The sequence below is a fragment of the Spea bombifrons genome, chromosome 10, assembly GCF_027358695.1.
Source record: "Spea bombifrons isolate aSpeBom1 chromosome 10, aSpeBom1.2.pri, whole genome shotgun sequence".
NCBI classification, from domain to species: domain Eukaryota; kingdom Metazoa; phylum Chordata; class Amphibia; order Anura; family Pelobatidae; genus Spea; species Spea bombifrons.
Window position 1 is genome coordinate 16,170,034 of NC_071096.1, and position 16,161 is coordinate 16,186,194.

Sequence of the window (16,161 nt, forward strand, 5' to 3'; positions counted from 1 at the left end):
ACATTGTCCCCTCGCTGTATCGGTCCTGTGTTGCAGCAGTGAAAGAGGAGCTTTCCAAGGCTGCTGGTCAGTGTGTTCATTTCACTACAGATTTGTGGAGTGCACCTAGCGCCCAGCATGCCTTTCTTTCTTTGACAGCACACTGGTGGCAGCCCGGTGTGTCTAAGGAAGTTGCTGCAGCAGGCTACCGATCATTCCTTCTCCATGCAGAAGTGATGGATGAAAAGCACACTTCCCAAAATATTCTGCATGCGATTAGGAAAATGTTTAGCCTTTGGGTGGGAGCAGAGGCGGGCACCAATGTTGAAGTTGGTTTTGTGGTAACTGACGGAGGTGCCAATATGGTGAAAGCGCTGCGAGATGGTCATATTGTTGGTGTGCGCTGTGCAGCCCACATCATCCATCTTGTAGTGAAGGCAGCAATGTCAGAAGGAACTAATGTGGCAGCAGTAGTTCTGTCCCGCTGCAGAAAGATCGCTGGGCACTTTCACCATAGTGTTAAGGCTAGCCAACTTTTGAGGGAAGAGCAAGAGAGGTCAGGTCTTCCCGTACACTGCCTACGTCAGGATGTCAGTACACGGTGGAACTCCACGTTAGACATGCTAGAGAGGATTTTGGAGCAGCAGAGGGCAATCCATAATCTTGCCTCAGAGCACAATATAGGGATTACCTCTCCATTGAATAGGGAGGATTGGACAGTGATCGCCCAGCTAGTGGCAGTCCTTAAACCATTCAGGGATGCCACAGAAAATTTAAGCTCAAACACTGCCAGTCTGGCCCAGGTAATCCCAGTGTTCTCCCATCTAGGCAGCAAGATGGATGTGTTCCTTGGAAACCGTGAGGCTGTTCAAGGTGGCACTCTACATCCTGACGTAGCAGCCATAGTCAGGAAGCTGAAGGATCTGCTAAAAGTACACCTTCGCAAGCGAATGGAAGAGAGTCCCGAAATGATGCTAGCGTGCCTTTGTGATCCAAGAATTAAGGGAAAGCTAGCTTTGAAATTCAATGTTCTCAGTAGCTACCGGGAGCAATTGGTCAACAAGGTGCGTGACTGGCAGCGTAAAATGGGAATGCTGTCCGAGGAGGGTGAGGTGCAGGAGGAGGAAGAGATGATGTGGTCTGCTACCCCTAGCAGCAGCATCAGCAGCAGTGCCACAAGCAGCACAACACAGCTGAGTGGAGCAGCTGCGTTTTGGGAAGAGGCACTTGGCAGTATAGTTGGACCATCTGACAGAGCTAGCAGCAGAAAGGAGAGTAGTGCTGCTGAAATGGTCAAACTTTACCTCTGTGAAGTTCCTTCTGCTCCTAATGTTGATCCTCTTAGCTACTGGGATGAAAAGAAGAGTGTGTGGCCTGCACTCTCATGGGTTGCGCAGCAGCTTCTATCATGTCCGCCAACCACTGTTCAAAGTGAGCGCGTGTTTTCTATGACTGGAAACATACTGAGTCCACAGCGCTCACGCATGGCACCTCATCTGATGGAGCAGATTGCCTTTCTTAAATTCAATCTGCCCAAATTGGGTTACCCAGCTCTTAGCTTGGAAAGTTAAATTTTTTCTCTCTAATGTTTAAGGTAGTTTCTCCCCCTGGTTGCACTTGCTGCGGTGTGGCAATGCCTGCTACCTCCGCTGGTGTAGCCAATTTACGCTAGGGCCTAGTGTCTGAGCTCTGTAAGTCCGCTCCCAAACGCCTAGGACTGACAGTCTTTGGATGCTTTGCCCTGGGGTGAAACAGGTGAGTGGGTCGTCAATTGCCCACTCATTCACCTTTTTCCGTTTCCAACGCTGCTGCTGGTGGTGGTGCCAGTATCTTTTGCCAGTTCGCTTCCTGGCTGAAATCATGCCTCAGATGTCCCTAATGGAAAGGGTAGTTTCTCCCCCCTGGTTGCACTTGCTGCGGTGTGGCAACGCCTGCTACCTCCGCCGGTGTAGCTAGCTTATGCTAGGGCCTTGTGTCTGAGTTCTGTAGGTCTGCTCCCAAACGCCAAGGACTGACAGTGCTTGGATGCTTTGCCCTGGGGTGAAACAGGTGAGCGGGTCGTCAATTGCCCACTCATTCGCCTTTCCCAATTCTGCTGCTGCTGGTGGTGGTGCCAGTGTCTCTCTTCAATGCCAGTTCGCTTCCTGGCTAGTGTCATGCCTCGAATGTCCCTGATGGTAAGGGTAGTTTCTCCCCCCTGGTTGCACTTGCTGCGGTGTGGCAACGCCTGCTACCTCCGCCGGTGTAGCCAGCTTACGCTAGGGCCTTGTGTCTGAGTTCTGTAGGTCTGCTCCCAAACGCCAAGGACTGACAGTGCTTGGATGCTTTGCCCTGGGGTGAAACAGGTGAGCGGGTCGTCAATTGCCCACTCATTTGCCTTTCCCAATTCTGCTGCTGCTGGTGGTGGTGCCAGTGTCTCTCTTCAATGCCAGTTCGCTTCCTGGCTAGTGTCATGCCTCGAATGTCCCTGATGGTAAGGGTAGTTTCTCCCCCCTGGTTGCACTTGCTGTGGTGTGGCAACGCCTGCTACCTCCGCCGGTGTAGCCAGCTTACGCTAGGGCCTTGTGTCTGAGCTCTGGAAGTCCGCTCCCAAACGCCAAGGACTGACAGTTTTTGGATGCTTTGCCCTGGGGTGAAACAGGTGAGCGGGTCGTCAATTGCCCACTCATTCGCCTTTCCCAATTCTGCTGCTGCTGGTGGTGGTGCCAGTGTCTCTCTTCAATGCCAGTTCGCTTCCTGGCTAGTGTCATGCCTCGAATGTCCCTGATGGTGAGGGTAGTTTCTCCCCCCTGGTTGCACTTGCTGCGGTGTGGCAACGCCTGCTACCTCCGCCGGTGTAGCCAGCTTACGCTAGGGCCTTGTGTCTGAGTTCTGGAAGTCCGCTCCCAAACGCCAAGGACTGACAGTTTTTGGATGCTTTGCCCTGGGGTGAAACAGGTGAGCGGGTCGTCAATTGCCCACTCATTCGCCTTTCCCAATTCTGCTGCTGCTGGTGGTGGTGCCAGTGTCTCTCTTCAATGCCAGTTCGCTTCCTGGCTAGTGTCATGCCTCGAATGTCCCTGATGGTGAGGGTAGTTTCTCCCCCCTGGTTGCACTTGCTGCGGTGTGGCAACGCCTGCTACCTCCGCCGGTGTAGCCAGCTTACGCTAGGGCCTTGTGTCTGAGCTCTGGAAGTCCGCTCCCAAACGCCAAGGACTGACAGTGTTTGGATGCTTTGCCCTGGGGTGAAACAGGTGAGCGGGTCGTCAATTGCCCACTCATTTGCCTTTTCCAATGCTGCTGCTGCTGCTGCTGCTGCTGCTGGTGGTGCCAGCATCTCTTCTCTGCCAGTTCGCTTCCTGGCTAGTGTCATGCCTTAATTGTCCCTTATGGTAAGGGCAGTTTCTCCCCCCTGGTTGCACTTGCTGCGGTGTGGCAACGCCTGCTACCTCCGCCGGTGTAGCCAGCTTACGCTAGGGCCTTGTGTCTGAGCTCTGGAAGTCCGCTCCCAAACGCCAAGGACTGACAGTGTTTGGATGCTTTGCCCTGGGGTGAAACAGGTGAGCGGGTCGTCAATTGCCCACTCATTTGCCTTTTCCAATGCTGCTGCTGCTGCTGCTGCTGCTGCTGGTGGTGCCAGCATCTCTTCTCTGCCAGTTCGCTTCCTGGCTAGTGTCATGCCTTAATTGTCCCTTATGGTAAGGGCAGTTTCTCCCCCCTGGTTGCACTTGCTGCGGTGTGGCAACGCCTGCTACCTCCGCCAATGTAGCCAGCTTACGCTAGGGCCTTGTGTCTGAGCTCTGGAAGTCCGCTCCCAAACGCCAAGGACTGACAGTGTTTGGATGCTTTGCCCTGGGGTGAAACAGGTGAGCGGGTCGTCAATTGCCCACTCATTTGCCTTTTCCAATGCTGCTGCTGCTGCTGCTGCTGCTGCTGGTGGTGCCAGCATCTCTTCTCTGCCAGTTCGCTTCCTGGCTAGTGTCATGCCTTAATTGTCCCTTATGGTAAGGGCAGTTTCTCCCCCCTGGTTGCACTTGCTGCGGTGTGGCAACGCCTGCTACGCCAATTGCCCACTCATTCGCCTTTCCCAATTCTGCTGCTGCTGCTGGTGGTGCCAGTGTCTCTTCGATGCCAGTTCGCTTCCTGGCTAGTGTCATGAATCAAATGTCCCTAATGGTAAGGGCAGTTTCTCCCCCCTGGCTGCCTCTGTCTGCGGTGTGGCAACGCCTGCTACCTCCGCCGGAGTGGCCAGCTTACGCTAGGGCCTTGTGTCTGAGCTCTGGAAGTCTGCTGCCAAACGTTTAAGACTGACAGTGTTTGGGTGCTTTGCCCTGGGGTGAAACAGGTGAGTGGGTCGCCAATTGCCCACTCATTCGCCTTTCCCAATTCTGCTGCTGCTGCTGCTGCTGGTGGTGCCAGTGTCTCTTCGATGCCAGTTCGCTTCCTGGCTAGTGTCATGAATCAAATGTCCCTAATGGTAAGGGCAGTTTCTCCCCCCTGGCTGCCTCTGTCTGCGGTGTGGCAACGCCTGCTACCTCCGCCGGAGTGGCCAGCTTACGCTAGGGCCTTGTGTCTGAGCTCTGGAAGTCTGCTGCCAAACGTTTAAGACTGACAGTGTTTGGGTGCTTTGCCCTGGGGTGAAACAGGTGAGTGGGTCGCCAATTGCCCACTCATTCGCCTTTCCCAATTCTGCTGCTGCTGCTGCTGCTGGTGGTGCCAGTGTCTCTTCGATGCCAGTTCGCTTCCTGGCTAGTGTCATGAATCAAATGTCCCTAATGGTAAGGGCAGTTTCTCCCCCCTGGCTGCCTCTGTCTGCGGTGTGGCAACGCCTGCTACCTCCGCCGGAGTGGCCAGCTTACGCTAGGGCCTTGTGTCTGAGCTCTGGAAGTCTGCTGCCAAACGTTTAAGACTGACAGTGTTTGGGTGCTTTGCCCTGGGGTGAAACAGGTGAGTGGGTCGCCAATTGCCCACTCATTCGCCTTTCCCAATTCTGCTGCTGCTGCTGCTGCTGGTGGTGCCAGTGTCTCTTCGATGCCAGTTCGCTTCCTGGCTAGTGTCATGAATCAAATGTCCCTAATGGTAAGGGCAGTTTCTCCCCCCTGGCTGCCTCTGTCTGCGGTGTGGCAACGCCTGCTACCTCCGCCGGAGTGGCCAGCTTACGCTAGGGCCTTGTGTCTGAGCTCTGGAAGTCTGCTGCCAAACGTCTAAGACTGACAGTGTTTGGGTGCTTTGCCCTGGGGTGAAACAGGTGAGTGGGTCGCCAATTGCCCACTCATTCGCCTTTTCAATGCTGCTGCTGGTGGTGGTGCCAGCATCTCTTCTCTGCCAGTTCGCTTCCTGGCTAGAGTCATGCCCAAAATGTCCCTAATGGTAAGGGCAGTTTCTCCCCCCTGGCTGCCTCTGTTTGCGGTGTGGCAACGCCTGCTACCTCCGCCGGAGTGGCCAGCTTACGCTAGGGCCTTGTGTCTGAGCTCTGGAAGTCTGCTGCCAAACGTCTAAGACTGACAGTGTTTGGGTGCTTTGCCCTGGGGTGAAACAGGTGAGCGGGTCGCCAATTGCCCACTCATTTGCCTTTCCCATTTCCTTTTCCATTTCATTATTTTCCTTCTGATACACAACCAACCAAACATAACACACACAATAACACATATAACACATATAACACACAGTGACATCACACATAACACACATACACACACACTTACAATGCACAAAACACAAGGACGTTTTCCTTGTTATTTGCCCTGGCCTTCACTCACTAATAGCATTACATTAACACTATAACTCACACTTCACCCTATAACATTTTTCCATCCACATACCTGCCAACAGACCCAACTTTTTCAGGGACAGTCCTGCTTTTTTCCAGTCCTGTCCCATCTAATTTAGCTAAACTAGGTATGCAAAATGCAAATACACATAGGTAGTTATAGCTTGGTAGGTAACGCTACTATAAACATTTAATAAATATAATCAAGTACTAAATAATAAATCTAACTTTAAAATACATTTAAATAAACCCCTATTTTTTTTTTAAAAAAAAACATTAAAATTAAATTATTATTATTTAGACATAATCCATCTTTAACCAAACCAGTGCACTGCTACTAATCTTAAACATAACCGTACATTAACCCTAAGCTATTTTTTAGTTCTTGTCCAACATTTTTCCATCAGCATACCTGCCAACACACCCAAGATTTTGGTGGACAGTCCTGCTATTTTCCAGTCCTGTCCAATAAGTAAGTTGGGTTGTTGCAAAGTATGCCATTGTAAATAGGTAGCAAATGTTAGGCATGTAAAGTGGTCCAAAATCAATTTAAAAATGTAAAATATTCCCTATTCTTTTATTAAACATCTATGGACAGTACACCTCGGTATGTGTGTGCAACTCTATTGGTCGTTTCGGCAGGGGGCTCGCCTGCCATCAACGAATGAAGTGCATTCTGCAGTTCTGCAATTCACTCGTTGATGCCAGACCAGCCCCCTGCCGAAACGACCAATAGAGCTGCACACACGTACCTTCACGGCAGCTGCTGCTGCTGTGATGTGTTATTAACCCCGTATTAACCCCTGCTAGGCAACCAGGAGGAAAACGAAGATTAAACGAGCACGAAGAATGTCCGCGAATATTCGCCCGAAGAGAAGACAGGAACGGGCGAATATTCGCGGAATACGAAGATTTTTTTTCCCCCGAAGACGAGCACGAAGACGAACACGAAGAGCCCCCTGGTGCCCAAGTCTAGTAGATACGCCTCTGTATACACATCACACCTCCTGCCCACCCTGCTTACCTCTCCTGCAGCTTTCTCTCAAGCTGTTCACACACCATGCAAGCAGCCTCAGGATCACGTGACCCCGATAAAAGTAGGTAAGAGTTCCATGTTAACACCAGTGCACACCCTTTCCTTCCTCCCCAATGATACAGTGAGGGGATGTGTATATACGGCTCCTGAATATAAGACAAGCCCAACGACTGAGTGTTTGCAGATGGCCGGACGGCTCTCAGAGACAGGGAAGAAAATTTCATATACACTCCCCTGTCATATGTATAAAATAAAACTAGAGGCTCAGAAATAATGCAATAAGTTTTTTTTCTTTTCGTTACAGAGAAGGTGGTAGAAAAATGGAACTGCCTCCCAGCAGGAGTGGTAGTGGCAAATACAGTGAGAGAATGTAATACGCTTCTGCTGGCAGGCTGTTCCACTTATCTACCACCCGATTTCTCATTAGAGGTTATACCTGCGAGGGGATGTAAACATGCAGGGGACGGGGATACGGGGCCCCGAATCTGACTGATTAATGTCACATGTTACAGCAGGAATAATGGGCGACTAGCCGGGGGCCGAATGGCTCCGATGTGCCATTAAATTCTGTTTGTACGACGAGTCGCTCCGTGAGTCCTGCTGGATTCCAGCTTCTTATTGAAACTGAGAATTTCCCGGCAGATCAGCCCCGTTCCCATGTCTACTCACCCGTTATTGCTGCTGTAACCACTCCAACATTAACCAATCAGATTCGGGGCCCCGTATCCCCGTCCCCTGCATGTTTACATCCCCTCACTGTATAACCTCTACAACTTCTGCTGGGAGGCTGTTCCACTTATCACCCTCTCAATAAAGTAAAACTTCTTGCATAACTTCGGAGTCTCTTCTTTTAGAAGGCTATTATTTATACATATGACAGGGCAGTGTGTATGCATTATGCTGGGGGTGGAAGATTTTCAACTTGCTGATCTTACTCTGGATTATGAACGGCCGTCTCAAGCGAGCTTCTCCTGCAAAGAGAACCCCGCAGGCCCTGCATAATGCGTAGTTTAATCGGTGTGACTGAGTAAGAAATCTTCCCGTTATCTGTGGATTGTTCGGCGACACCGGAGGTTCCGGGAAAGGAGAGCCTTTCACTTCCCTGACTCCGCTATGCATCGTACGGGCCGGCGCTGGCAGGAAGAGCTCACCGGGGCCGGCCCTTCATAATGCTTGGAGTGATGGGATTGGGGGCTCAACTCTCCTGTAAACCTCTGCGGACAGATTGCTTGAGCGTTGCTCCTGATTTTACTATACATTGTGCAGGGCCCGCTCAGTTCCCTTTTCAGGGGAAGCTCACAGGGGCGAGCGCTTCATAATACATCGTAACGTAAAGAAATGTCCAAAACCTTCCTTGTGGGGTGTATTCACTAAAGCTGTTTGTTAACCCCTGATGTCACTCTGTATTCTGAAGGGCAGGCATCAGGGGATTGAAGTGTAAGCTTCTGTGCTCGCAAATACACCCCCTATGTACAGAATGAGATGAGGACGTTATCCCGCAGGAAGCTCCTAAACCTGTATAAATCATATCTGTGCATTAAGCCTGGGCTATTAGCGCGAGAGGCTGAGAGGCTCCGATGTGTTTCTGCGTCACGATATTTCTTTGTATTCTGTGCCGGTGATCGGGAAATATGGAATAACCATAAACCGTACCGGGCCCTCCCTGTGCCGGGGGGCTGTGATCCGCCAGGCGTCTGGCCCTCCCTGTGCCGGGGGCTGTGACCCGCCGGGCGTTTGGGTGATGCAGGATTGCAGGTCCCGGCAGGGGCGTACCTAGAGTATTTGGCACCTGGGGCGGATCCTGTATGTGGCACCCCCACACACACACACACACACTTTAAAACTGCATAGCTTCTACCGTTATATACCAGCACAGACACTGAAGGTGGTACAGCATTACTGTTATCATTATATACTGAGGCAGACATTGATGGTGGTACAGCATAACACTTATCACTATATATATATATATATATATATATATATATATATATATATATGATTGTTAACAGCAATCACATTCCTATCATGCCCAGGCATACCCAGATTCCAGGATGTACTTGCAGACTTGGCATGATAGGAGTATGATTGCCCTATCTACCCCGTCTCACTCCCTTCTCCCTATCTACCCCCTATCCCCCGTCTCACTCCCTTCTCCCTATCTACCCCTCCTAACTATCTACCCTCTCCCTCTTTGAAGTTCACTTACCTTTCAAGAGTCCTGCGGTGGGGGTGCAAGGCCTCTGTCTCCCAGCTCTGCCACTGTATGGAACAGTATAGAGTGATGGGAGTTATGATGTACTTTAGAGCATAATTATATAATGAAAAATACATTGGAAATGGTACATCATAACACCCATCACTCACACATTTACCAATCCACACATATACCAATCCACACACACATACCAATCCACACACATATACCAATCCACACATTTACCAATCCACACATATACCCTAATCCACACACACATACCAATACACACACATACCAATCCACACACATATACCAATCCACACATACACCAATCCACACATATACCAATCCACACATACACCAATCCACACATACACCAATCCACACATATACCAATCCACACATACACCAATCCACACATATACCAATCCACACACATATACCAATCCACAAATATACCAATCCACACATATACCAATCCACACATATACCAATCCACACACATACCAATCCACACACATACACCAATCCACACATATACCAATCCACACATATAACAATCCACAAATATACCAATTCACACATACACCAATCCACACATATACTAATCCACACATACACCAATCCACATATATACTAATCCACACATATACCAATCCACACACATAGCAAACCACACATACACTAATCCACACATGCCAATCCACACACATATACCAATCCACACACATATACCAATCCACACACATACCAATCCACACACACATACCAATCCACACACACACATACCAATCCACACACATATATCAATCCACACACATATACCAATCCACACACACCAATCCACACACATACCAATCCACACACACCAATCCACACACATACCAATCCACACATATACCAATCCACACACATATACCAATCCACACACATATACCAATGCACACACATATACCAATCCACACACACCAATCCACACACACCAATCCACACACACCAATCCACACACACTGTCACTCTCACTCTATGCTTTCCTACCTTTCCTCTTTTCTTCTTTCAGCTTCTTTGCCTCCTCTTCGCTGCTCTTCTTCAGTTCTTCTGTCTTCTCTGTCTTCTTCCGGTTGAGAGGGCACTGACAGCTGTGGGCGCGGCTTCAGTGTTGTGCGCCGGGATCTGACAACAGACCCCGGCGCACAGCAGCTGTTGCCGCGTGGATCGCAAGGGAGCGATATCGGAGGTCTTTACCAGACCTCCGGCTCCCTTGAGTGATTTTAAGCTGGGTTCAAGGGAGAAAATCACTCAAGGGAGCCGGAGGTCTGTTAAAGACCTCCGATACCGCTCCCTTGCGAGCCTGCTCCTCCAGCGGCGGACATTACTGTCCGTCTCTGGAGGGGTGCCGGGTGCCGGCAAGTTGGCACCCCCCTGATGAGCGGCACCCGGTGCGGACCACCCCCCCCGCCCCCCGCTAGGTACGCTACTGGGTCACGGCGATGTCACAAATCTGCTTATCCAGTGAAGTCTGTCCCTCTATGGACTTTCACTTGTCTGTGTGTCCAGCGGGGTTATTAAGACCGAGCTGTTCTATTGTTTAGCGCAGGCTGTGTAAGGAGTCGGATAGAACGGCTCAGGATCCGAGTCGTGGCGCTGTTGGGAATCTCGTTTCATGCGATTTAATGAAATGTGAGAATTTACTCCGTTCTGCAGAAAACGGAAAGAATGGTTTCTCGTCTCTGCGTTTTTTCTGGGGATTTCCTCGTTAATACAGAATATTTTCGGGAGAAGCAGCGTATTTCTAGAATCACTCGGCACGTTAGTGTCTCGGCGGATGGACACACAGAAGGCTGCTTCTTCACCGCGTTTAGAAGGTAAATGCCATTTAAAACCCTTTCATGCAGAGCCGTTTCCCCTCGGCGTCCGTACAGGGCGATACGCAGTAAGTATTCGAGACTTTACGGACATTTGGAGGAAAGTCAGCAGGTACACACACTCCTTGGTGTCGCCTTATTCTAGTCCTGGCCCTTCCCGTCGGTGCGCCGGCGGCCACACGGGAAGCTTGAGCACGGTTTAGGCAGAGGCTTCCTTTGGTTTAATGATCTTCAGAAAGCTGCGGCTGACAAACATCGCTTTTGTTCTGTCTGCAGAAGAACCTTATCTGCTGCCCCAGTTTATTAAACCCCCGGGGGGGGCGCCGTCTTATTTAACCCCTCGAAGAACGGCAGAACCTGAACTCCTAAACCCAACTTCCTCGGCTTGGATCGTCGGGTCCGTTGGAAAGAAATGAAGAGCCCTGCCGCCTAAATAGCGCGGGGCGGCATGTAGTTGTGGGGATAGGAGGTTGGGTTCATCTAGAGGTCAGCTATTGATTTAATAGGCAGGGTCAAAAGTTCAGGTCAGAAGTTAGAAAAAAAAAATAAAAAAAAATAGCCTGGGTGATGTAACTTGGAAATTGCTGGATGTGCGCGTGCCGCTTAGTGATTCGCCGCCTTTGCCTCGCGGGCACCTTTGGTGCCCCGCGAGATGCCTCGCGCTGCGCAAAAAGGCGCAAATTCGCGCTATAAATAGGAGCTGTGGGAGCGCTAGCAGTCATGCCACAAGGCGAACTGCTAAGCTGTGAATACTTACCTGTAAAGGCTGGTATTTCGGTGGTGCAGGAGAGCCACGGGCGAAGATGGAACTTCTTCTTGAAAAGCTCCGGGAGAAGGCATTGGCGAAGGGAGGAGAAGCGTGGCTGCAGAGCTGTATCGGCGCCCATCTGGATGAAGACTTCAATCAAGACTGGCCGGGGAGAGAGCAGGAGATCGTCACGGAGGCGGAGTTTGAGAATGCTGCAACTCCGTTGGCGGTCCAGTCGGCGTTTGAGGAGTCATTCAGGGACTTTGCCGGATCATCGCGGGATTTGACCGCGTCATCACGAGATTTGGCGGTGTCATCGCGGGATTTTGCCGGCTTGTCGCGAGAGGTGGCCGGTACATCGCGAGAGGTGGCCGGTACCTCAAGAGAAGTAGCCAGTTCGTCGAGGGAAGTGTCCGGAGCGGCGCAATTTTCGTCAGGAGCGACGAGGCGTTCTTCCAGAAGAAAATGCATGAAGTCTGCAGAGGATGAAGAACAAGGGAGCCGTGGTAAGAAGCCGGTTCCCAGTAAAAAGCGGCCCTTGCCTCGTTCTCCAAGTGGTGGAGGTATAGGGGTGAAGCAGCAGATGCTCCAGAGGAAAGAAGAAGAGGAAGGAGGCTGCCAGGACCGTTATGGGCATCGCAGGATGGCAGCACCGGGTTCTGGACAGCAGCAAGGAGTGCAGAATATGGACGAACAGGAGAGAGGCAGAGCTGGGGCTAGCAGGGGTGAGTACATTGATGGGAATTTTAATAAATTGAATGAGCTAGTGGGTTCTTTAGTGGGTTGTTTAAAGGAATTGCAGGGTGCTAGTCCAGCTCAGGCTTGGGATAAGTCGGTTAATATGCAGAAGAGGAATGTGATAAATGAAGCATGTATGAAAGAATCTATGTCATGTGAAATTTCGGCTTTGGGTTTTCATTTGAGTAGTACCGTAAAAGAAAAGATTTGGGGCAATGAGTATGTTGATATACTGTCTTTATTGCCCGCTTCAAAAGAATTTCTGTCTAAGCATGATAAAGAGGATGACGCGCGTAGACCGGTGGCTAGGTCTTTCAATAATTGGTTGCAAGCGTTCTGCATTTATGCCAGTGTTTATTGCGAAAAGCATAGCGATAAGAGTTCTGGTTTGTTTCATCACTTGGAGTCAGTTTTAGAAGCTTACAAGAATTTCGGTGGATTGGCCTGGTTCAATTATGATGAGGTGTTTAGGCAAAAGTTATCCGTGCACAAAAATTTAGATTGGGGTATGAAGGATGTGGGTACGTGGATCAGTACTATGCTGCCTCAGAGAACGACAGCGCCTGTAAGGTCTCAGAATGTTTTAAGTCAGCAGCGGGTGAAAGGAGTGTGTTGGGCATTTAATGACGCACAGTGTAAATGGCCCAATTCGTGTAAATTCAAACATGAGTGCACAATTTGTGCGGGTAATCACCCGGCAATACGGTGTTTTCGAAGGAACCAGGCAAAGGATCAGGTTCAGAAAGGCGGAGACGCCAGTGAAGTGGCAAAGAATGCTCCCCTTTTTAGATCAGTACCCAAGCAGGCAGAAGGCTGAGTTGTTGAGGCTAGGTTTTTCAGAGGGTTTTAAGGTGCCAGTTTTTGAAGGTGAGAAATGTGTGTTTGTTAGGAATTTGAAGACTCTGGAGGATAATAGGGAGGTAGCTAAGGAGAAGATTCAGAAAGAGTTAAGTTTGGGTAGGTTTGAGGGTCCATTTGCTGAGCCACCATTCGTTAACTTTAGGTTATCTCCTTTAGGTCTGGTGCCCAAAAAGGAGGCAGGTGCATTTAGGCTTATTCATCACCTGTCTTATCCTAAGGGTAATTCGCTAAATGATGAGGTTAAGAAATTTGAGTATCCGGTGCATTATACTTCGTTTGAGGATGCTTTGAAATTGGTTAGAGTTTTGGGGAGAGGGGCTCTGTTGGCCAAGGTGGATATAGAGGCAGCGTTTAGGCTCTTACCTATTCACCCGGAGTGTTTTTGTTCGGTAGGTTTTCAATTTGAGGGGAAGTTTTATTTTGACAAATGTTTGCCTATGGGCTGTGCGGTTTCGTGTTATTATTTTGAAGCGTTTTCATCATTTTTAGAATGGGTGGTAGTTCAGGTTTCTGCAGGGCCGGACTGGCCCACCGGGATACCGGGAAATTTCCCGGTGGGCCGGAAGGTCCGTGGGCTGGGACCAGGGGCAATTGCCCCCCAGGCTGCCCGAAATCTAATCTGAGCGGCCGCTGGGTGCTGATGCGGCCGGCGCTACTATAATACTTTTTTCTTAATTTAATATGGCAAGCTGGTCCGGCTTGCCATATTAAATTTTAAAAATGTATTACAGTATCGCCGGCCGACCGCATCGGCACCCAGCAGCCGTGTGCGATGGCCGCCTAGTGATGGGAGCAGCGTGAGGGGTGAAAGCTCCGCCCCCTCGCACTGACCTTTCACCCCTCACGCTGCTCCCATCACTATGCGGCTGTCAGATTGCTGGGAATGTAATCTGAACGGCCAATGCGTGCTGATGCTGCCGGCCGGCTCTGCTTTAATACTTTTTTTTTTGCTTTATATGGCGAGCCGATCCTGCTTACCATATAAATAAAAAAAAAAGTGTTAAAGTAGCTCCGGCCGGGGGCATCAGCACGCACCGGCCGTTCAGATTACATTCCCAGCAGTCCGATGGCTGCATAGTGATGGGAGCAGCGTGAGGTGGAAGCTCCGCCCCCTCGCACTCAGACTGCTGCAGCACCGGATGTCAGGTCAGTGAAGAGAAGTAGAAGGTGAGTAAAGTAATGTATTTTTTTGTACAAAATGTATAATATTTTTTTGAATGTGTTTTCAGCATGTGTGTGTATGTAAGTGTATCCCCCTATATGCCACTCTGCCTCCAGAAATGCCTTTTACCCCCCTATATGCCACTCTGTCCCATGACATGCCTTTTAACCCCCTATATGCCAGAGTGGCATATATATGGGTATAAGGCATTTCTGGATGCAGAGTGACATATAGGGGATTAAAAGGCATATGATGGGACAGAGTGGCATATAGGGGGCATAAGGCTTTTTTGGAGGTAGAGTGCCCCATGATATGCCTTTTAACCCCCTTTATGCCACTCTGCCTCCAGAAATGCCTTATACCCATATATGCCACTCTGTCCCATGATATGCCTTCTAACCCCCTATATGCCACTCTGCCATATAGGGGGTTAAAAGGCATATCATGGGACAGAGTGGCATATAGGGGTATAAGGCATTTCTGGATGCAGAGTGACACATAGGAGGTCAAAAGGCATATCTGGAGGTATAGTGGCAAAAAGGGGTTTAAAGGTATATCACGGGGCAGAGGGGCATATAAGAGGGTTGAGGCATATCAGGGAGGCAGAGTGGCATATGGGGGTTAAAAGGCATATCATGGGACAGAGTGGCATATAGGGGGCATAAGGCTTTTCTGGAGGCAGAGTGCCCCATGATATGCCTTTTAACCCCCTTTATGCCACTCTGCCTCCAGAAATGCCTTATACCCCCCTATATGCCACTCTGTCCCATGATATGCCTTTTAACCCCCTATATGGCAGAGTGGCATATAGGAGGTTAGAAGGCATATCATGAGACAGAGTGGCATATAGGGGTATAAGGCATTTCTGGATGCAGAGTGACATAGAGGAGGTCAAAAGGCATATCTGGAGGTATAGTGGCAAAAGGGGGGGTTAAAAGGCATATCACGGGGCAGATGGGCATATAGGAGGATTGAAGCATATCAGGGAGGCAGAGTGGCATATAAGGGATTAAAAGGCATATCATGGGGCAGAGTGGCATATAGGAGGGTATAAAGCATATCGGGGAGGCAGAGTGGCATATAGGAGGGCATAAGGCTTTTCTGGAGGCAGAGTGCCCCATGATATGCCTTTTAACCCCCTTTTTGCCACTCTGCCTCCAGGAATGCCTTATACCCCCTATATGCCGCTCTGTCCCATGATATGCCTTTTGACCCCTATATGGCAGAGTGGCATACAGGGGGTTAAAAGGCATATCATGGGACAGAGTGGCATATAGGGGGTATAAGGCATTTCTGGAGGCAGAGTGGCATATAGGGGGTTAGAAGGCATATCAGGGGGGCAGAGTGGCAAGCCTGGGGGCAGATGTGCATAACTCGGGGGTAGGTTGGCAAATAACAGGAAAAAAAACCAAACATGTCTCAATCATAGCTTATATTAAATATGAAAAAAATAGTCTACATGAATTAATAAAGAAACAAAAGTTTCTTACCAGAATATCGTGAAGAATAATGTGATCACTGTTTTGTTCCACTGAACTTTTTCATCTAAAATGTTCGCTGTAGCAAATGTTTTGATCCCATTATGTGTAATGTATTTCATTTATTAGGGCCTTTTAAAACTTTTGCTTTCTGGCATTTTAATACAAATAATGAGATAAAAAGAATGGCGAATAGTGTGAGTCGGGTATGTATAAGGGGTGCGTGTGGTTAAAGAGCGCGACCGTGAGATAAACTATATGGGGCTGGTCTCCAAATTTTTCCAGGGCTGCTTTTCAGTCCCAGTCCGGCCCTGGGTTTCTGGTTTGTTTCAGGTTATCCATTAT